General features: G+C 32.5%; 4 non-coding genes across 4 annotated transcripts; all 4 read left to right on the top strand.

The window, feature by feature from the left end:
* The first annotated feature begins 2,649 nt into the window (after nucleotides 1-2,649).
* Nucleotides 2,650-2,721, top strand: TRNAC-GCA (transfer RNA cysteine (anticodon GCA)). The gene has a single exon. It is a non-coding gene; the product is annotated as a tRNA-Cys (tRNA).
* Nucleotides 2,722-5,486: 2,765 nt separating this feature from the next.
* TRNAC-GCA (transfer RNA cysteine (anticodon GCA)) lies at nucleotides 5,487-5,558 on the top strand. The gene has a single exon. It is a non-coding gene; the product is annotated as a tRNA-Cys (tRNA).
* Nucleotides 5,559-7,831: 2,273 nt separating this feature from the next.
* TRNAC-GCA (transfer RNA cysteine (anticodon GCA)) lies at nucleotides 7,832-7,903 on the top strand. The gene has a single exon. It is a non-coding gene; the product is annotated as a tRNA-Cys (tRNA).
* A 3,721-nt stretch (nucleotides 7,904-11,624) lies between these two features.
* On the top strand, nucleotides 11,625-11,696 carry TRNAC-GCA (transfer RNA cysteine (anticodon GCA)). Its single transcript has one exon. It is a non-coding gene; the product is annotated as a tRNA-Cys (tRNA).
* The last annotated feature ends 12,692 nt before the right edge of the window (nucleotides 11,697-24,388 follow it).

Genomic DNA, 24,388 nt, shown 5'->3' with positions numbered 1-24,388 from the left:
AACACTTTTTCATCAAAATATTTATTTCCTACTCGTATTATGAAATCTACCATACTGTTCCTTGAAAAGTAACAGATTTTTATTTCAGTGCAACAGGTTATAGTGTTATAAATTTCTACTAGATGCTGGTGGAGAATGGACACATTTTCCTCTCATTTGAAGAAATCTTCCTCTCGATTCTAAATCAAAGAGCAGAATTTACTCATTTCTGTCGATTTTGTGAGTTCTGCTAATGACCAGCAGGAGGCCGTCAAGAGAACCTAAATTAAGAAAAACAAATAAATACATTCTTAAATTATATTGGGGGGAAATCAAAAGTAATCAAAACATGCCAAATTGGGGGTATAGCTCAAATCCTGGTGCCCCCTTTAAAAATCTTGAATGGTAATATATTTTCAGAATCATGACTAACATTATGTCCTCAATTTGAAAATTGTATTTAAAGAAAAAACATTTTTTCATCAAAATATTTATTTCCTACTCGTATGATGAAATCTACCATACTGTTCCTTGAAAAGTAACAGATTTTTATTTCAGTGCAACATGTTATAGTGTTACAAATTTCTACTAGATGCTGGTGGAGAATGGACACATTTTCCTCTCATTTGAAGAAATCTTCCTCTCGATTCTAAATCAAAGAGCAGAATTTACTCATGTCTGTCGATTTTGTAAGTTCTGCTAATGACCAGCAGGAGGCCGTCAAGAGAACCTAAATTAAGAAAAACAAATAAATACATTCTTAAATTATATGGGGGGAAATCAAAAGTAATCAAAACATGCCAATTTGTGGGTATAACTCAAATCCTGGTGCCCCCTTTAAAAAATATTGAATGGTAATTTATTTTCAGAATCATGACTAACATCATGTCATCAATTTGAAAATTGTATTTAAAGAAAAAAAAAATTTTCATCAAAATATTTATTTCCTACTCGTATGATGAAATCTACCATACTGTTACTTGAAAAGTAACAGATTTTTATTTCAGTGCAACATGTTGTAGTGTTACAAATTTCTACTAGATGCTGGTGGAGAATGGACACATTTTCCTCTCATTTGAAGAAATCTTCCTCTCGATTCTAAATCAAAGAGCAGAATTTACTAATTTCTGTCGATTGACCAGCAGGAGGCCGTCAAGAGAACCTAAATTAAGAAAAACAAATAAATACATTCTTAAATTATATTGGGGGGAAATCAAAAGCAACCAATACATGCTAAATTGGGGTTATAGCTCAGTGGTAGAGCATTTGACTGCAGATCAAGAGGTCTCAGGTTCAAATCCTGGTGCCCCCTTTAAAAATCTTGAATGGTAATATATTTTCAGAATCATGACTAACATCATGTCCTCAATTTGAAAATTGTATTTTAAGATAAAACATTTTTTCATCAAAATATTTATTTCCTACTCGTATTATGAAATCTACCATACTGTTCCTTGAAAAGTAACAGATTTTTATTTCAGTGCAACAGGTTATAGTGTTATAAATTTCTACTAGATGCTGGTGGAGAATGGACACATTTTCCTCTCATTTGAAGAAATCTTCCTCTCGATTCTAAATCAAAGAGCAGAATTTACTCATTTCTGTCGATTTTGTGAGTTCTGCTAATGACCAGCAGGAGGCCGTCAAGAGAACCTAAATTAAGAAAAACAAATAAATACATTCTTAAATTATATTGGGGGGAAATCAAAAGTATTAAAAACATGCCAAATTGGGGGTATAGCTCTGTGGTAGAGCATTTGACTGCAGATTAAGAGGTCTCAGGTTCAAATCCTGGTGCCCCCTTTAAAAATCTTGAATGGTAATATATTTTCAGAATCATGACTAACATCATGTCCTCAATTTGAAAATTGTCTTTTAAGAAAAAAAAATTTTCATCAAAATATTTATTTCCTACTCGTATGATGAAATCTACCATACTGTTCCTTGAAAAGTAACAGATTTTTATTTCAGTGCAACATGTTATAGTGTTACAAATTTCTACTAGATGCTGGTGGAGAATGGACACATTTTCCTCTCATTTGAAGAAATCTTCCTCTCGATTCTAAATCAAAGAGCAGAATTTACTCATTTCTGTCGATTTTGTGAGTTCTGCTAATGACCAGCAGGAGGCCGTCAAGAGAACCTAAATTAAGAAAAACAAATAAATACATTCTTAAATTATATTGGGGGGAAATCAAAAGTAATCAAAACATGCCAAATTGGGGGTATAGCTCAAATCCTGGTGCCCCCTTTAAAAATCTTGAATGGTAATATATTTTCAGAATCATGACTAACATTATGTCCTCAATTTGAAAATTGTATTTAAAGAAAAAAAAAATTTTCATCAAAATATTTATTTCCTACTCGTATGATGAAATCTACCATACTGTTCCTTGAAAAGTAACAGATTTTTATTTCAGTACAACATGTTATAGTGTTACAAATTTCTACTAGATGCTGGTGGAGAATGGACACATTTTCCTCTCATTTGAAGAAATCTTCCTCTCGATTCTAAATCAAAGAGCAGAATTTACTCATGTCTGTCGATTTTGTAAGTTCTGCTAATGACCAGCAGGAGGCCGTCAAGAGAACCTAAATTAAGAAAAACAAATAAATAAATTCTTAAATTATATTGGGGGGAAATCAAAAGTAATTAAAACATGCCAATTTGGGGGTATAGCTCAGTGGTAGAGCATTTGACTGCAGATCAAGAGGTCTCAGGTTCAAATCCTGGTGCCCCCTTTAAAAATCTTGAATGGTAATATATTTTCAGAATCATGACTAACATCATGTCCTCAATTTGAAAATTGTATTTTAAGAAAAAAAAAATTTCATCAAAATATTTATTTCCTACTCGTATGATGAAATCTACCATACTGTTCCTTGAAAAGTAACAGATTTTTATTTCAGTGCAGCATGTTATAGTGTTACAAATTTCTACTAGATGCTGGTGGAGAATGGACACATTTTCCTCTCATTTGAAGAAATCTTCCTCTCGATTCTAAATCAAAGAGCAGAATTTACTCATTTCTGTCGATTTTGTGAGTTCTGCTAATGACCAGCAGGAGGCCGTCAAGAGAACCTAAATTAAGAAAAACAAATAAATACATTCTTAAATTATATTGGGGGGAAATCAAAAGTAATCAAAACATGCTAATTTGGGCTCAGTGGTAGAGCATTTGACTGCAGATCAAGAGGTCTCAGGTTCAAATCCTGGTGCCCCCTTTAAAAATCTTGAATGGTAATATATTTTAAGAATCATGACTAACATCATGTCCTCAATTTGAAAATTGTATTTAAAGAAAAAACATTTTTTCATCAAAATATTTATTTCCTACTCGTATGATGAAATCTACCATACTGTTCCTTGAAAAGTAACAGATTTTTATTTCAGTGCAACATGTTATAGTGTTACAAATTTCTACTAGATGCTGGTGGAGAATGGACACATTTCCCTCTCATTTGAAGAAATCTTCCTCTCGATTCTAAATCAAAGAGCAGAATTTACTCATTTCTGTCGATTTTGTGAGTTCTGCTAATGACCAGCAGGAGGCCGTCAAGAGAACCTAAATTAAGAAAAACAAATAAATACATTCTTAAATTATATGGGGGGAAATCAAAAGTAATCAAAACATGCCAATTTGTGGGTATAACTCAAATCCTGGTGCCCCCTTTAAAAAATATTGAATGGTAATTTATTTTCAGAATCATGACTAACATCATGTCATCAATTTGAAAATTGTATTTAAAGAAAAAAAAAATTTTCATCAAAATATTTATTTCCTACTCGTATGATGAAATCTACCATACTGTTACTTGAAAAGTAACAGATTTTTATTTCAGTGCAACATGTTGTAGTGTTACAAATTTCTACTAGATGCTGGTGGAGAATGGACACATTTTCCTCTCATTTGAAGAAATCTTCCTCTCGATTCTAAATCAAAGAGCAGAATTTACTCATTTCTGTCGATTGACCAGCAGGAGGCCGTCAAGAGAACCTAAATTAAGAAAAACAAATAAATACATTCTTAAATTATATTGGGGGGAAATCAAAAGCAACCAATACATGCTAAATTGGGGTTATAGCTAAGTGGTAGAGCATTTGACTGCAGATCAAGAGGTCTCAGGTTCAAATCCTGGTGCCCCCTTTAAAAATCTTGAATGGTAATATATTTTCAGAATCATGACTAACATCATGTCCTCAATTTGAAAATTGTATTTTAAGATAAAACATTTTTTCATCAAAATATTTATTTCCTACTCGTATTATGAAATCTACCATACTGTTCCTTGAAAAGTAACAGATTTTTATTTCAGTGCAACAGGTTATAGTGTTATAAATTTCTACTAGATGCTGGTGGAGAATGGACACATTTTCCTCTCATTTGAAGAAATCTTCCTCTCGATTCTAAATCAAAGAGCAGAATTTACTCATTTCTGTCGATTTTGTGAGTTCTGCTAATGACCAGCAGGAGGCCGTCAAGAGAACCTAAATTAAGAAAAACAAATAAATACATTCTTAAATTATATTGGGGGGAAATCAAAAGTTTTAAAAACATGCCAAATTGGGGGTATAGCTCTGTGGTAGAGCATTTGACTGCAGATTAAGAGGTCTCAGGTTCAAATCCTGGTGCCCCCTTTAAAAATCTTGAATGGTAATATATTTTCAGAATCATGACTAACATTATGTCCTCAATTTGAAAATTGTATTTAAAGAAAAAAAAATTTTTCATCAAAATATTTATTTCCTACTCGTATGATGAAATCTACCATACTGTTCCTTGAAAAGTAACAGATTTTTATTTCAGTACAACATGTTATAGTGTTACAAATTTCTACTAGATGCTGGTGGAGAATGGACACATTTTCCTCTCATTTGAAGAAATCTTCCTCTCGATTCTAAATCAAAGAGCAGAATTTACTCATGTCTGTCGATTTTGTAAGTTCTGCTAATGACCAGCAGGAGGCCGTCAAGAGAACCTAAATTAAGAAAAACAAATAAATAAATTCTTAAATTATATTGGGGGGAAATCAAAAGTAATCAAAACATGCCAATTTGGGCGTATAGCTCAAATCCTGGTGCCCCCTTTAAAAATCTTGAATGGTAATATATTTTCAGAATCATGACTAACATCATGTCCTCAATTTGAAAATTGTATTTTAAGAAAAAACATTTTTTCATCAAAATATTTATTTCCTACTCGTATGATGAAATCTACCATACTGTTCCTTGAAAAGTAACAGATTTTTATTTCAGTGCAACATGTTGTAGTGTTACAAATTTCTACTAGATGCTGGTGGAGAATGGACACATTTTCCTCTCATTTGAAGAAATCTTCCTCTTGATTCTAAATCAAAGAGCAGAATTTACTCATTTCTGTCGATTTTGTGAGTTCTGCTAATGACCAGCAGGAGGCCGTCAAGAGAACCTAAATTAAGAAAAACAAATAAATACATTCTTAAATTATATTGGGGGGAAATCAAAAGTATTAAAAACATGCCAAATTGGGGGTATAGCTCAGTGGTAGAGCATTTGACTGCAGATCAAGAGGTCTCAGGTTCAAATCCTGGTGCCCCCTTTAAAAAACTTGATTGGTAATATATTTTCAGAATCATGACTAACATCATGTCCTCAATTTGAAAATTGTATTTTAAGAAAACAAAATTTTCATCAAAATATTTATTTCCTACTCGTATGATGAAATCTACCATACTGTTCCTTGAAAAGTAACAGATTTTTATTTCAGTGCAGCATGTTATAGTGTTACAAATTTCTACTAGATGCTGGTGGAGAATGGACACATTTTCCTCTCATTTGAAGAAATCTTCCTCTCGATTCTAAATCAAAGAGCAGAATTTACTCATTTCTGTCGATTTTGTGAGTTCTGCTAATGACCAGCAGGAGGCCGTCAAGAGAACCTAAATTAAGAAAAACAAATAAATACATTCTTAAATTATATTGGGGGGAAATCAAAAGTAATCAAAACATGCCAATTTGGGCTCAGTGGTAGAGCATTTGACTGCAGATCAAGAGGTCTCAGGTTCAAATCCTGGTGCTCCCTTTAAAAATCTTGAATGGTAATATATTTTAAGAATCATGACTAACATCATGTCCTCAATTTGAAAATTGTATTTAAAGAAAAAACATTTTTTCATCAAAATATTTATTTCCTACTCGTATGATGAAATCTACCATACTGTTCCTTGAAAAGTAACAGATTTTTATTTCAGTGCAACATGTTATAGTGTTACAAATTTCTACTAGATGCTGGTGGAGAATGGACACATTTCCCTCTCATTTGAAGAAATCTTCCTCTCGATTCTAAATCAAAGAGCAGAATTTACTCATTTCTGTCGATTTTGTGAGTTCTGCTAATGACCAGCAGGAGGCCGTCAAGAGAACCTAAATTAAGAAAAACAAATAAATACATTCTTAAATTATATGGGGGGAAATCAAAAGTAATCAAAACATGCCAATTTGTGGGTATAACTCAAATCCTGGTGCCCCCTTTAAAAAATATTGAATGGTAATTTATTTTCAGAATCATGACTAACATCATGTCATCAATTTGAAAATTGTATTTAAAGAAAAAAAAATTTTCATCAAAATATTTATTTCCTACTCGTATGATGAAATCTACCATACTGTTACTTGAAAAGTAACAGATTTTTATTTCAGTGCAACATGTTGTAGTGTTACAAATTTCTACTAGATGCTGGTGGAGAATGGACACATTTTCCTCTCATTTGAAGAAATCTTCCTCTCGATTCTAAATCAAAGAGCAGAATTTACTAATTTCTGTCGATTGACCAGCAGGAGGCCGTCAAGAGAACCTAAATTAAGAAAAACAAATAAATACATTCTTAAATTATATTGGGGGGAAATCAAAAGCAACCAATACATGCTAAATTGGGGTTATAGCTCAGTGGTAGAGCATTTGACTGCAGATCAAGAGGTCTCAGGTTCAAATCCTGGTGCCCCCTTTAAAAATCTTGAATGGTAATATATTTTCAGAATCATGACTAACATCATGTCCTCAATTTGAAAATTGTATTTTAAGATAAAACATTTTTTCATCAAAATATTTATTTCCTACTCGTATTATGAAATCTACCATACTGTTCCTTGAAAAGTAACAGATTTTTATTTCAGTGCAACAGGTTATAGTGTTATAAATTTCTACTAGATGCTGGTGGAGAATGGACACATTTTCCTCTCATTTGAAGAAATCTTCCTCTCGATTCTAAATCAAAGAGCAGAATTTACGCATTTCTGTTGATTTTGTGAGTTCTGCTAATGACCAGCAGGAGGCCGTCAAGAGAACCTAAATTAAGAAAAACAAATAAATACATTCTTAAATTATATTGGGGGGAAATCAAAAGTAATCAAAACATGCCAAATTGGGGGTATAGCTCAAATCCTGGTGCCCCCTTTAAAAATCTTGAATGGTAATATATTTTCAGAATCATGACTAACATCATGTCCTCAATTTGAAAATTGTATTTAAAGAAAAAACATTTTTTCATCAAAATATTTATTTCCTACTCGTATGATGAAATCTACCATACTGTTCCTTGAAAAGTAACAGATTTTTATTTCAGTGCAACATGTTATAGTGTTACAAATTTCTACTAGATGCTGGTGGAGAATGGACACATTTTCCTCTCATTTGAAGAAATCTTCCTCTCGATTCTAAATCAAAGAGCAGAATTTACTCATTTCTGTCGATTTTGTGAGTTCTGCTAATGACCAGCAGGAGGCCGTCAAGAGAACCTAAATTAAGAAAAACAAATAAATACATTCTTAAATTATATTGGGGGGAAATCAAAAGTATTAAAAACATGCCAAATTGGGGGTATAGCTCAGTGGTAGAGCATTTGACTGCAGATCAAGAGGTCTCAGGTTCAAATCCTGGTGCCCCCTTTAAAAATCTTGAATGGTAATATATTTTCAGAATCATGACTAACATCATGTCCTCAATTTGAAAATTGTATTTTAAGAAAAAAAAAATTTCATCAAAATATTTATTTCCTACTCGTATGATGAAATCTACCATACTGTTCCTTGAAAAGTAACAGATTTTTATTTCAGTGCAGCATGTTATAGTGTTACAAATTTCTACTAGATGCTGGTGGAGAATGGACACATTTTCCTCTCATTTGAAGAAATCTTCCTCTCGATTCTAAATCAAAGAGCAGAATTTACTCATTTCTGTCGATTTTGTGAGTTCTGCTAATGACCAGCAGGAGGCCGTCAAGAGAACCTAAATTAAGAAAAACAAATAAATACATTCTTAAATTATATTGGGGGGAAATCAAAAGTAATCAAAACATGCCAATTTGGGCTCAGTGGTAGAGCATTTGACTGCAGATCAAGAGGTCTCAGGTTCAAATCCTGGTGCCCCCTTTAAAAATATTGAATGGTAATTTATTTTCAGAATCATGACTAACATCATGTCATCAATTTGAAAATTGTATTTAAAGAAAAAAAAAATTTTCATCAAAATATTTATTTCCTACTCGTATGATGAAATCTACCATACTGTTACTTGAAAAGTAACAGATTTTTATTTCAGTGCAACATGTTGTAGTGTTACAAATTTCTACTAGATGCTGGTGGAGAATGGACACATTTTCCTCTCATTTGAAGAAATCTTCCTCTCGATTCTAAATCAAAGAGCAGAATTTACTAATTTCTGTCGATTGACCAGCAGGAGGCCGTCAAGAGAACCTAAATTAAGAAAAACAAATAAATACATTCTTAAATTATATTGGGGGGAAATCAAAAGCAACCAATACATGCTAAATTGGGGTTATAGCTCAGTGGTAGAGCATTTGACTGCAGATCAAGAGGTCTCAGGTTCAAATCCTGGTGCCCCCTTTAAAAATCTTGAATGGTAATATATTTTCAGAATCATGACTAACATCATGTCCTCAATTTGAAAATTGTATTTTAAGATAAAACATTTTTTCATCAAAATATTTATTTCCTTCTCGTATTATGAAATCTACCATACTGTTCCTTGAAAAGTAACAGATTTTTATTTCAGTGCAACATGTTATAGTGTTACAAATTTCTACTAGATGCTGGTGGAGAATGGACACATTTTCCTCTCATTTGAAGAAATCTTCCTCTCGATTCTAAATCAAAGAGCAGAATTTACTCATTTCTGTCGATTTTGTGAGTTCTGCTAATGACCAGCAGGAGGCCGTCAAGAGAACCTAAATTAAGAAAAACAAATAAATACATTCTTAAATTATATTGGGGGGAAATCAAAAGTAATCAAAACATGCCAATTTGGGCTCAGTGGTAGAGCATTTGACTGCAGATCAAGAGGTCTCAGGTTCAAATCCTGGTGCCCCCTTTAAAAATCTTGAATGGTAATATATTTTAAGAATCATGACTAACATCATGTCCTCAATTTGAAAATTGTATTTAAAGAAAAAACATTTTTTCATCAAAATATTTATTTCCTACTCGTATGATGAAATCTACCATACTGTTCCTTGAAAAGTAACAGATTTTTATTTCAGTGCAACATGTTATAGTGTTACAAATTTCTACTAGATGCTGGTGGAGAATGGACACATTTCCCTCTCATTTGAAGAAATCTTCCTCTCGATTCTAAATCAAAGAGCAGAATTTACTCATTTCTGTCGATTTTGTGAGTTCTGCTAATGACCAGCAGGAGGCCGTCAAGAGAACCTAAATTAAGAAAAACAAATAAATACATTCTTAAATTATATGGGGGGAAATCAAAAGTAATCAAAACATGCCAATTTGTGGGTATAACTCAAATCCTGGTGCCCCCTTTAAAAAATATTGAATAGTAATTTATTTTCAGAATCATGACTAACATCATGTCATCAATTTGAAAATTGTATTTAAAGAAAAAAAAAATTTTCATCAAAATATTTATTTCCTACTCGTATGATGAAATCTACCATACTGTTACTTGAAAAGTAACAGATTTTTATTTCAGTGCAACATGTTGTAGTGTTACAAATTTCTACTAGATGCTGGTGGAGAATGGACACATTTTCCTCTCATTTGAAGAAATCTTCCTCTCGATTCTAAATCAAAGAGCAGAATTTACTAATTTCTGTCGATTGACCAGCAGGAGGCCGTCAAGAGAACCTAAATTAAGAAAAACAAATAAATACATTCTTAAATTATATTGGGGGGAAATCAAAAGCAACCAATACATGCTAAATTGGGGTTATAGCTCAGTGGTAGAGCATTTGACTGCAGATCAAGAGATCTCAGGTTCAAATCCTGGTGCCCCCTTTAAAAATCTTGAATGGTAATATATTTTCAGAATCATGACTAACATCATGTCCTCAATTTGAAAATTGTATTTTAAGATAAAACATTTTTTCATCAAAATATTTATTTCCTACTCGTATTATGAAATCTACCATACTGTTCCTTGAAAAGTAACAGATTTTTATTTCAGTGCAACAGGTTATAGTGTTATAAATTTCTACTAGATGCTGGTGGAGAATGGACACATTTTCCTCTCATTTCAAGAAATCTTCCTCTCGATTCTAAATCAAAGAGCAGAATTTACTCATTTCTGTCGATTTTGTGAGTTCTGCTAATGACCAGCAGGAGGCCGTCAAGAGAACCTAAATTAAGAAAAACAAATAAATACATTCTTAAATTATATTGGGGGGAAATCAAAAGTATTAAAAACATGCCAAATTGGGGGTATAGCTCTGTGGTAGAGCATTTGACTGCAGATTAAGAGGTCTCAGGTTCAAATCCTGGTGCCCCCTTTAAAAATCTTGAATGGTAATATATTTTCAGAATCATGACTAACATCATGTCCTCAATTTGAAAATTGTATTTTAAGAAAAAAAAATTTTCATCAAAATATTTATTTCCTACTCGTATGATGAAATCTACCATACTGTTCCTTGAAAAGTAACAGATTTTTATTTCAGTGCAACATGTTATAGTGTTACAAATTTCTACTAGATGCTGGTGGAGAATGGACACATTTTCCTCTCATTTGAAGAAATCTTCCTCTCGATTCTAAATCAAAGAGCAGAATTTACTCATTTCTGTCGATTTTGTGAGTTCTGCTAATGACCAGCAGGAGGCCGTCAAGAGAACCTAAATTAAGAAAAACAAATAAATACATTCTTAAATTATATGGGGGGAAATCAAAAGTAATCAAAACATGCCAATTTGTGGGTATAACTCAAATCCTGGTGCCCCCTTTAAAAATATTGAATGGTAATTTATTTTCAGAATCATGACTAACATCATGACCTCAATTTGAAAATTGTATTTAAAGAAAAAACATTTTTTCATCAAAATATTTATTTCCTACTCGATTGATGAAATCTACCATACTGTTCCTTGAAAAGTAACAGATTTTTATTTCAGTGCAACATGTTATAGTGTTACAAATTTCTACTAGATGCTGGTGGAGAATGGACACATTTTCCTCTCATTTGAAGAAATCTTCCTCTCGATTCTAAATCAAAGAGCAGAATTTACTCATTTCTGTCGATTTTGTGAGTTCTGCTAATGACCAGCAGGAGGCCGTCAAGAGAACCTAAATTAAGAAAAACAAATAAATACATTCTTAAATTATATTGGGGGGAAATCAAAAGCAATCAAAACATGCCAATTTGGGGGTATAGCTCAGTGGTAGAGCATTTGACTGCAGATCAAGAGGGCTCAGGTTCAAATCCTGGTGCCCCCTTTAAAAATCTTGAATGGTAATATATTTTCAGAATCATGACTAACATCATGTCCTCAATTTGAAAATTGTATTTTAAGAAAAAACATGATGAAATCTACCATACTGTTCCTTGAAAAGTAACAGATTTTTATTTCAGTGCAACATGTTATAGTGTTACAAATTTCTACTAGATGCTGGTGGAGAATGGACACATTTTCCTCTCATTTGAAGAAATCTTCCTCTCGATTCTAAATCAAAGAGCAGAATTTACTCATTTCTGTCGATTTTGTGAGTTCTGCTAATGACCAGCAGGAGGCCGTCAAGGGAACCTAAATTAAGAAAAACAAATAAATACATTCTTAAATTATATTGGGGGGGAAATCAAAAGGACTCAAAACATGCCAAATTGGGGGTATAGCTCAGTGGTAGAACATTTGACTGCAGATCAAGAGGTCTCAGGTTCAAATCCTGGTGCCTCCTTTAAAAATCTTGAATGGCAATATATTTTCAGAATCATGACTAACATCAAGTCCTCAATTTGAAAATTGTATTTTAAGAAAAAAAATTTTTTCATCAAAATATTTATTTCCTACTCGTATGATGAAATCTACCATACTGTTCCTTGAAAAGTAACAGATTTTTATTTCAGTGCAACTGTTTATAGTGTTATAAATTTCTACTAGATGCTGGTGGAGAATGGACACACTTTCCTCTCATTTGAAGAAATCTTCCTCTCGATTCTAAATCAAAGAGCAGAATTTACTCATTTCTGTCGATTTTGTGAGTTCTGCTAATGACCAGCAGGAGGCCGTCAAGAGAACCTAAATTAAGAAAAACAAATAAATAAATTCTTAAATTATATTGGGGGGAAATCAAAAGTAATCAAAACATGCCAATTTGGGGGTATAGCTCAAATCCTGGTGCCCCCTTTAAAAATCTTGAATGGTAATATATTTTCAGAATCATGACTAACATCATGTCCTCAATTTGAAAATTGTATTTAAAGAAAAAACATTTTTTCATCAAAATATTTATTTCCTACTCGTATGATGAAATCTACCATACTGTTCCTTGAAAAGTAACAGATTTTTATTTCAGTGCAACATGTTATAGTGTTACAAATTTCTACTAGATGCTGGTGGAGAATGGACACATTTTCCTCTCATTTGAAGAAATCTTCCTCTCGATTCTAAATCAAAGAGCAGAATTTACTCATTTCTGTCGATTTTGTGAGTTCTGCTAATGACCAGCAGGAGGCCGTCAAGAGAACCTAAATTAAGAAAAACAAATAAATACATTCTTAAATTATATTGGGGGGAAATCAAAAGGACTCAAAACATGCCAAATTGGGGGTATAGCTCAGTGGTAGAACATTTGACTGCAGATCAAGAGGTCTCAGGTTCAAATCCTGGTGCCTCCTTTAAAAATCTTGAATGGCAATATATTTTCAGAATCATGACTAACATCAAGTCCTCAATTTGAAAATTGTATTTTAAGAAAAAACATTTTTTCATCAAAATATTTATTTCCTACTCGTATGATGAAATCTACCATACTGTTCCTTGAAAAGTAACAGATTTTTATTTCAGTGCAACAGTTTATAGTGTTATAAATTTCTACTAGATGCTGGTGGAGAATGGACACATTTTCCTCTCATTTGAAGAAATCTTCCTCTCGATTCTAAATCAAAGAGCAGAATTTACTCATTTCTGTCGATTTTGTGAGTTCTGCTAATGACCAGCAGGAGGCCGTCAAGAGAACCTAAATTAAGAAAAACAAATAAATACATTCTTAAATTATATTGGGGGGAAATCAAAAGTAATCAAAACATGCCAAATTGGGGGTATAGCTCAAATCCTGGTGCCCCCTTTAAAAATCTTGAATGGTAATATATTTTCAGAATCATGACTAACATCATGTCCTCAATTTTAAAATTGTATTTAAAGAAAAAACATTTTTTCATCAAAATATTTATTTCCTACTCGTATGATGAAATCTACCATACTGTTCCTTGAAAAGTAACAGATTTTTATTTCAGTGCAACATGTTATAGTGTTACAAATTTCTACTAGATGCTGGTGGAGAATGGACACATTTTCCTCTCATTTGAAGAAATCTTCCTCTCGATTCTAAATCAAAGAGCAGAATTTACTCATTTCTGTCGATTTTGTGAGTTCTGCTAATGACCAGCAGGAGGCCGTCAAGAGAACCTAAATTAAGAAAAACAAATAAATAAATTCTTAAATTATATTGGGGAGAAATCAAAAGTAATCAAAACATGCCAATTTGGGGGTATAGCTCAAATCCTGGTGCCCCCTTTAAAAATCTTGAATGGTAATATATTTTCAGAATCATGACTAACATCATGTCCTCAATTTGAAAATTGTATTTAAAGAAAAAACATTTTTTCATCAAAATATTTATTTCCTACTCGTATGATGAAATCTACCATACTGTTCCTTGAAAAGTAACAGATTTTTATTTCAGTGCAACATGTTATAGTGTTACAAATTTCTACTAGATGCTGGTGGAGAATGGACACATTTTCCTCTCATTTGAAGAAATCTTCCTCTCGATTCTAAATCAAAGAGCAGAATTTACTCATTTCTGTCGATTTTGTGAGTTCTGCTAATGACCAGCAGGAGGCCGTCAAGAGAACCTAAATTAAGAAAAACAAATAAATACATTCTTAAATTATATTGGGGGGAAATCAAAAGGACTCAAAACATGCCAAATTGGGGGTATAGCTCAGTGGTAGAACATTTGACTGCAGATCAAGAGGTCTCAGGTTCAAATCCTGGTGCCTCCTTTAAAAATCTTGAATGGCAATATATTTTCAGAATCATGACTAACATCAAGTCCTCAATTTGAAAATTGTATTTTAAGAAAAAACATTTTTTCATCAAAATATTTATTTCCTACTCGTATGATGAAATCTACCATACTGTTCTTTGAAAAGTAACAGATTTTTATTTCAGTGCAACAGTTTATAGTGTTATAAATTTCTACTAGATGCTGGTGGAGAATGGACACATTTTCCTCTCATTTGAAGAAATCTTCCTCTCGATTCTAAATCAAAGAGCAGAATTTACTCATGTCTGTCGATTTTGTGAGTTCTGCTAATGACCAGCAGGAGGCCGTCAAGAGAACCTAAATTAAGAAAAACAAATAAATAAATTCTTAAATTATATTGGGGGAAATCAAAAGTAATCAAAACATGCCAATTTGGGGGTATAGCTCAAATCCTGGTGCCCCCTTTAAAAATCTTGAATGGTAATATATTTTCAGAATCATGACTAACATCATGTCCTCAATTTGAAAATTGTATTTAAAGAAAAAACATTTTTTCATCAAAATATTTATTTCCTACTCGTATGATGAAATCTACCATACTGTTCCTTGAAAAGTAACAGATTTTTATTTCAGTGCAACATGTTATAGTGTTACAAATTTCTACTAGATGCTGGTGGAGAATGGACACATTTTCCTCTCATTTGAAGAAATCTTCCTCTCGATTCTAAATCAAAGAGCAGAATTTACTCATTTCTGTCGATTTTGTGAGTTCTGCTAATGACCAGCAGGAGGCCGTCAAGAGAACCTAAATTAAGAAAAACAAATACATTCTTAAATTATATTGGGGGGAAATCAAAAGGACTCAAAACATGCCAAATTGGGGGTATAGCTCAGTGGTAGAACATTTGACTGCAGATCAAGAGGTCTCAGGTTCAAATCCTGGTGCCTCCTTTAAAAATCTTGAATGGCAATATATTTTCAGAATCATGACTAACATCAAGTCCTCAATTTGAAAATTGTATTTTAAGAAAAAACATTTTTTCATCAAAATATTTATTTCCTACTCGTATGATGAAATCTACCATACTGTTCCTTGAAAAGTAACAGATTTTTATTTCAGTGCAACATGTTATAGTGTTACAAATTTCTACTAGATGCTGGTGGAGAATGGACACATTTTCCTCTCATTTGAAGAAATCTTCCTCTCGATTCTAAATCAAAGAGCAGAATTTACTCATTTCTGTCGATTTTGTGAGTTCTGCTAATGACCAGCAGGAGGCCGTCAAGAGAACCTAAATTAAGAAAAACAAATAAATACATTCTTAAATTATATTGGGGGGAAATCAAAAGGACTCAAAACATGCCAAATTGGGGGTATAGCTCAGTGGTAGAACATTTGACTGCAGATCAAGAGGTCTCAGGTTCAAATCCTGGTGCCTCCTTTAAAAATCTTGAATGGCAATATATTTTCAGAATCATGACTAACATCAAGTCCTCAATTTGAAAATTGTATTTTAAGAAAAAACATTTTTTCATCAAAATATTTATTTCCTACTCGTATGATGAAATCTACCATACTGTTCTTTGAAAAGTAACAGATTTTTATTTCAGTGCAACAGTTTATAGTGTTATAAATTTCTACTAGATGCTGGTGGAGAATGGACACATTTTCCTCTCATTTGAAGAAATCTTCCTCTCGATTCTAAATCAAAGAGCAGAATTTACTCATTTCTGTCGATTTCGTGAGTTCTGCTAATGACCAGCAGGAGGCCGTCAAGAGAACCTAAATTAAGAAAAACAAATAAATACATTCTTAAATTATATTGGGGGGAATCAAAAGTAATCAAAACATGCCAAATTGGGGGTATAGCTCAAATCCTGGTGCCCCCTTTAAAAATCTTGAATGGTAATATATTTTCAGAATCATGACTAACATCATGTCCTCAATTTGAAAATTGTATTTAAAGAAAAAACATTTTTTCATCAAAATATTTATTTCCTACTCGTATGATGAAATCTACCATACTGTTCCTTGAAAAGTAACAGATTTTTATTTCAGTGCAACATGTTATAGTGTTACAAATTTCTACTAGATGCTGGTGGAGAATGGACACATTTTCCTCTCATTTGAAGAAATCTTCCTCTCGATTCTAAATCAAAGAGCAGAATTTACTCATGTCTGTCGATTTTGTGAGTTCTGCTAATGACCAGCAGGAGGCCGTCAAGAGAACCTAAATTAAGAAAAACAAATAAATAAATTCTTAAATTATATTGGGGGAAATCAAAAGTAATCAAAACATGCCAATTTGGGGGTATAGCTCAAATCCTGGTGCCCCCTTTAAAAATCTTGAATGGCAATATATTTTCAGAATCATGACTAACATCATGTCCTCAATTTGAAAATTGTATTTAAAGAAAAAACATTTTTTCATCAAAATATTTATTTCCTACTCGTATGATGAAATCTACCATACTGTTCCTTGAAAAGTAACAGATTTTTATTTCAGTGCAACTGTTTATAGTGTTATAAATTTCTACTAGATGCTGGTGGAGAATGGACACACTTTCCTCTCATTTGAAGAAATCTTCCTCTCGATTCTAAATCAAAGAGCAGAATTTACTCATTTCTGTCGATTTTGTGAGTTCTGCTAATGACCAGCAGGAGGCCGTCAAGAGAACCTAAATTAAGAAAAACAAATAAATAAATTCTTAAATTATATTGGGGGGAAATCAAAAGTAATCAAAACATGCCAATTTGGGGGTATAGCTCAAATCCTGGTGCCCCCTTTAAAAATCTTGAATGGTAATATATTTTCAGAATCATGACTAACATCATGTCCTCAATTTGAAAATTGTATTTAAAGAAAAAACATTTTTTCATCAAAATATTTATTTCCTACTCGTATGATGAAATCTACCATACTGTTCCTTGAAAAGTAACAGATTTTTATTTCAGTGCAACATGTTATAGTGTTACAAATTTCTACTAGATGCTGGTGGAGAATGGACACATTTTCCTCTCATTTGAAGAAATCTTCCTCTCGATTCTAAATCAAAGAGCAGAATTTACTCATTTCTGTCGATTTTGTGAGTTCTGCTAATGACCAGAAGGAGGCCGTCAAGAGAACCTAAATTAAGAAAAACAAATAAATACATTCTTAAATTATATTGGGGGGAAATCAAAAGGACTCAAAGCATGCCAAATTGGGGGTATAGCTCAGTGGTAGAACATTTGACTGCAGATCAAGAGGTCTCAGGTTCAAATCCTGGTGCCTCCTTTAAAAATCTTGAATGGCAATATATTTTCAGAATCATGACTAACATCAAGTCCTCAATTTGAAAATTGTATTTTAAGAAAAAACATTTTTTCATCAAAATATTTATTTCCTACTCGTATGATGAAATCTACCATACTGTTCTTTGAAAAGTAACAGATTTTTATTTCAGTGCAACAGTTTATAGTGTTATAAATTTCTACTAGATGCTGGTGGAGAATGGACACATTTTCCTCTCATTTGAAGAAATCTTCCTCTCGATTCTAAATCAAAGAGCAGAATTTACTCATTTCTGTCGATTTTGTGAGTTCTGCTAATGACCAGCAGGAGGCCGTCAAGAGAACCTAAATTAAGAAAAACAAATAAATACATTCTTAAATTATATTGGGGGGAAATCAAAAGTAATCAAAACATGCCAAATTGGGGGTATAGCTCAAATCCTGGTGCCCCCTTTAAAAATCTTGAATGGTAATATATTTTCAGAATCATGACTAACATGATGTCCTCAATTTGAAAATTGTATTTAAAGAAAAAACATTTTTTCATCAAAATATTTATTTCCTACTCGTATGATGAAATCTACCATACTGTTCCTTGAAAAGTAACAGATTTTTATTTCAGTGCAACATGTTATAGTGTTACAAATTTCTACTAGATGCTGGTGGAGAATGGACACATTTTCCTCTCATTTGAAGAAATCTTCCTCTCGATTCTAAATCAAAGAGCAGAATTTACTCATGTCTGTCGATTTTGTGAGTTCTGCTAATGACCAGCAGGAGGCCGTCAAGAGAACCTAAATTAAGAAAAACAAATAAATACATTCTTAAATTATATTGGGGGGAAATCAAAAGTAATCAAAACATGCCAATTTGGGGGTATAGCTCAAATCCTGGTGCCCCCTTTAAAAATCTTGAATGGTAATATATTTTCAGAATCATGACTAACATCATGTCCTCAATTTGAAAATTGTATTTAAAGAAAAAACATTTTTTCATCAAAATATTTATTTCCTACTCGTATGATGAAATCTACCATACTGTTCCTTGAAAAGTAACAGATTTTTATTTCAGTGCAACATGTTATAGTGTTACAAATTTCTACTAGATGCTGGTGGAGAATGGACACATTTTCCTCTCATTTGAAGAAATCTTCCTCTCGATTCTAAATCAAAGAGCAGAATTTACTCATTTCTGTCGATTTTGTGAGTTCTGCTAATGACCAGCAGGAGGCCGTCAAGAGAACCTAAATTAAGAAAAACAAATACATTCTTAAATTATATTGGGGGGAAATCAAAAGGACTCAAAACATGCCAAATTGGGGGTATAGCTCAGTGGTAGAACATTTGACTGCAGATCAAGAGGTCTCAGGTTCAAATCCTGGTGCCTCCTTTAAAAATCTTGAATGGCAATATATTTTCAGAATCATGACTAACATCATGTCCTCAATTTGAAAATTGTATTTTAAGAAAAAACATTTTTTCATCAAAATATTTATTTCCTACTCGTATGATGAAATCTACCATACTGTTCTTTGAAAAGTAACAGATTTTTATTTCAGTGCAACAGGTTATAGTGTTATAAATTTCTACTAGATGCTGGTGGAGAATGGACACATTTTCCTCTCATTTGAAGAAATCTTCCTCTCGATTCTAAATCAAAGAGCAGAATTTACTCATTTCTGTCGATTTTGTGAGTTCTGCTAATGACCAGCAGGAGGCCGTCAAGAGAACCTAAATTAAGAAAAACAAATAAATACATTCTTAAATTATATTGGGGGGAAATCAAAAGTAATCAAAACATGCCAAATTGGGGGTATAGCTCAAATCCTGGTGCCCCCTTTAAAAATCTTGAATGGTAATATATTTTCAGAATCATGACTAACATCATGTCCTCAATTTGAAAATTGTATTTAAAGAAAAAACATTTTTTCATCAAAATATTTATTTCCTACTCGTATGATGAAATCTACCATACTGTTCCTTGAAAAGTAACAGATTTTTATTTCAGTGCAACATGTTATAGTGTTACAAATTTCTACTAGATGCTGGTGGAGAATAGACACATTTTCCTCTCATTTGAAGAAATCTTCCTCTCGATTCTAAATCAAAGAGCAGAATTTACTCATTTCTGTCGATTTTGTGAGTTCTGCTAATGACCAGCAGGAGGCCGTCAAGAGAACCTAAATTAAGAAAAACAAATAAATACATTCTTAAATTATATTGGGGGGAAATCAAAAGGACTCAAAACATGCCAAATTGGGGGTATAGCTCAGTGGTAGAACATTTGACTGCAGATCAAGAGGTCTCAGGTTCAAATCCTGGTGCCTCCTTTAAAAATCTTGAATGGCAATATATTTTCGGAATCATGACTAACATCAAGTCCTCAATTTGAAAATTGTATTTTAAGAAAAAACATTTTTTCATCAAAATATTTATTTCCTACTCGTATGATGAAATCTACCATACTGTTCTTTGAAAAGTAACAGATTTTTATTTCAGTGCAACAGTTTATAGTGTTATAAATTTCTACTAGATGCTGGTGGAGAATGGACACATTTTCCTCTCATTTGAAGAAATCTTCCTCTCGATTCTAAATCAAAGAGCAGAATTTACTCATGTCTGTCGATTTTGTGAGTTCTGCTAATGACCAGCAGGAGGCCGTCAAGAGAACCTAAATTAAGAAAAACAAATAAATAAATTCTTAAATTATATTGGGGGGAAATCAAAAGTAATCAAAACATGCCAATTTGGGGGTATAGCTCAAATCCTGGTGCCCCCTTTAAAAATCTTGAATGGTAATATATTTTCAGAATCATGACTAACATCATGTCCTCAATTTGAAAATTGTATTTAAAGAAAAAACATTTTTTCATCAAAATATTTATTTCCTACTCGTATGATGAAATCTACCATACTGTTCCTTGAAAAGTAACAGATTTTTATTTCAGTGCAACATGTTATAGTGTTACAAATTTCTACTAGATGCTGGTGGAGAATGGACACATTTTCCTCTCATTTGAAGAAATCTTCCTCTTGATTCTAAATCAAAGAGCAGAATTTACTCATGTCTGTCGATTTTGTGAGTTCTGCTAATGACCAGCAGGAGGCCGTCAAGAGAACCTAAATTAAGAAAAACAAATAAATAAATTCTTAAATTATATTGGGGGAAATCAAAAGTAATCAAAACATGCCAATTTGGGGGTATAGCTCAAATCCTGGTGCCCCCTTTAAAAATCTTGAATGGAAATATATTTTCAGAATCATGACTAACATCATGTCCTCAATTTGAAAATTGTATTTAAAGAAAAAACATTTTTTCATCAAAATATTTATTTCCTACTCGTAAGAGCAGAATTTACTCATTTCTGTCGATTTTGTGAGTTCTGCTAATGACCAGCAGGAGGCCGTCAAGAGAACCTAAATTAAGAAAAACAAATACATTCTTAAATTATATTGGGGGGAAATCAAAAGGACTCAAAACATGCCAAATTGGGGGTATAGCTCAGTGGTAGAACATTTGACTGCAGATCAAGAGGTCTCAGGTTCAAATCCTGGTGCCTCCTTTAAAAATCTTGAATGGCAATATATTTTCAGAATCATGACTAACATCAAGTCCTCAATTTGAAAATTGTATTTTAAGAAAAAACATTTTTTCATCAAAATATTTATTTCCTACTCGTATGATGAAATCTACCATACTGTTCTTTGAAAAGTAACAGATTTTTATTTCAGTGCAACAGTTTATAGTGTTATAAATTTCTACTAGATGCTGGTGGAGAATGGACACATTTTCCTCTCATTTGAAGAAATCTTCCTCTCGATTCTAAATCAAAGAGCAGAATTTACTCATTTCTGTCGATTTCGTGAGTTCTGCTAATGACCAGCAGGAGGCCGTCAAGAGAACCTAAATTAAGAAAAACAAATAAATACATTCTTAAATTATATTGGGGGGAAATCAAAAGTAATCAAAACATGCCAAATTGGGGGTATAGCTCAAATCCTGGTGCCCCATTTAAAAATCTTGAATGGTAATATATTTTCAGAATCATGACTAACATCATGTCCTCAATTTGAAAATTGTATTTAAAGAAAAAACATTTTTTCATCAAAATATTTATTTCCTACTCGTATGATGAAATCTACCATACTGTTCTTTGAAAAGTAACAGATTTTTATTTCAGTGCAACAGTTTATAGTGTTATAAATTTCTACTAGATGCTGGTGGAGAATGGACACATTTTCCTCTCATTTGAAGAAATCTTCCTCTCGATTCTAAATCAAAGAGCAGAATTTACTCATGTCTGTCGATTTTGTGAGTTCTGCTAATGACCAGCAGGAGGCCGTCAAGAGAACCTAAATTAAGAAAAACAAATAAATAAATTCTTAAATTATATTGGGGGGAAATCAAAAGTAATCAAAACATGCCAATTTGGGGGTATAGCTCAAATCCTGGTGCCCCCTTTAAAAATCTTGAATGGTAATATATTTTCAGAATCATGACTAACATCATGTCCTCAATTTGAAAATTGTATTTAAAGAAAAAACATTTTTTCATCAAAATATTTATTTCCTACTCGTATGATGAAATCTACCATACTGTTCCTTGAAAAGTAACAGATTTTTATTTCAGTGCAACATGTTATAGTGTTACAAATTTCTACTAGATGCTGGTGGAGAATGGACACATTTTCCTCTCATTTGAAGAAATCTTCCTCTCGATTCTAAATCAAAGAGCAGAATTTACTCATTTCTGTCGATTTTGTGAGTTCTGCTAATGACCAGCAGGAGGCCGTCAAGAGAACCTAAATTAAGAAAAACAAATACATTCTTAAATTATATTGGGGGGAAATCAAAAGGACTCAAAGCATGCCAAATTGGGGGTATAGCTCAGTGGTAGAACATTTGACTGCAGATCAAGAGGTCTCAGGTTCAAATCCTGGTGCCTCCTTTAAAAATCTTGAATGGCAATATATTTTCAGAATCATGACTAACATCATGTCCTCAATTTGAAAATTGTATTTTAAGAAAAAACATTTTTTCATCAAAATATTTATTTCCTACTCGTATGATGAAATCTACCATACTGTTCCTTGAAAAGTAACAGATTTTTATTTCAGTGCAACAGGTTATAGTGTTATAAATTTCTACTAGATGCTGGTGGAGAATGGACACATTTTCCTCTCATTTGAAGAAATCTTCCTCTCGATTCTAAATCAAAGAGCAGAATTTACTCATTTCTGTCGATTTTATGAGTTCTGCTAATGACCAGCAGGAGGCCGTCAAGAGAACCTAAATTAAGAAAAACAAATAAATACATTCTTAAATTATATTGGGGGGAAATCAAAAGTAATCAAAACATGCCAAATTGGGGGTATAGCTCAAATCCTGGTGCCCCATTTAAAAATCTTGAATGGTAATATATTTTCAGAATCATGACTAACATCATGTCCTCAATTTGAAAATTGTATTTAAAGAAAAAACATTTTTTCATCAAAATATTTATTTCCTACTCGTATGATGAAATCTACCATACTGTTCCTTGAAAAGTAACAGATTTTTATTTCAGTGCAACATGTTATAGTGTTACAAATTTCTACTAGATGCTGGTGGAGAATGGACACATTTTCCTCTCATTTGAAGAAATCTTCCTCTCGATTCTAAATCAAAGAGCAGAATTTACTCATTTCTGTCGATTTTGTGAGTTCTGCTAATGACCAGCAGGAGGCCGTCAAGAGAACCTAAATTAAGAAAAACAAATAAATACATTCTTAAATTATATTGGGGGGAAATCAAAAGGACTCAAAACATGCCAAATTGGGGGTATAGCTCAGTGGTAGAACATTTGACTGCAGATCAAGAGGTCTCAGGTTCAAATCCTGGTGCCTCCTTTAAAAATCTTGAATGGCAATATATTTTCAGAATCATGACTAACATCATGTCCTCAATTTGAAAATTGTATTTTAAGAAAAAACATTTTTTCATCAAAATATTTATTTCCTACTCGTATGATGAAATCTACCATACTGTTCTTTGAAAAGTAACAGATTTTTATTTCAGTGCAACAGGTTATAGTGTTATAAATTTCTACTAGATGCTGGTGGAGAATGGACACATTTTCCTCTCATTTGAAGAAATCTTCCTCTCGATTCTAAATCAAAGAGCAGAATTTACTCATGTCTGTCGATTTTGTGAGTTCTGCTAATGACCAGCAGGAGGCCGTCAAGAGAACCTAAATTAAGAAAAACAAATAAATAAATTCTTAAATTATATTGGGGGGAAATCAAAAGTAATCAAAACATGCCAATTTGGGGGTATAGCTCAAATCCTGGTGCCCCCTTTAAAAATCTTGAATGGTAATATATTTTCAGAATCATGACTAACATCATGTCCTCAATTTGAAAATTGTATTTAAAGAAAAAACATTTTTTCATCAAAATATTTATTTCCTACTCGTATGATGAAATCTACCATACTGTTCCTTGAAAAGTAACAGATTTTTATTTCAGTGCAACATGTTATAGTGTTACAAATTTCTACTAGATGCTGGTGGAGAATGGACACATTTTCCTCTCATTTGAAGAAATCTTCCTCTCGATTCTAAATCAAAGAGCAGAATTTACTCATTTCTGTCGATTTTGTGAGTTCTG

This window comes from Pelobates fuscus, chromosome 1, assembly GCF_036172605.1.
Source record: "Pelobates fuscus isolate aPelFus1 chromosome 1, aPelFus1.pri, whole genome shotgun sequence".
Lineage (NCBI taxonomy): Eukaryota > Metazoa > Chordata > Amphibia > Anura > Pelobatidae > Pelobates > Pelobates fuscus.
The sequence above is the reverse complement of the archived record's forward strand: the minus strand, read 5'-3'. Positions and strand labels throughout refer to the sequence as shown.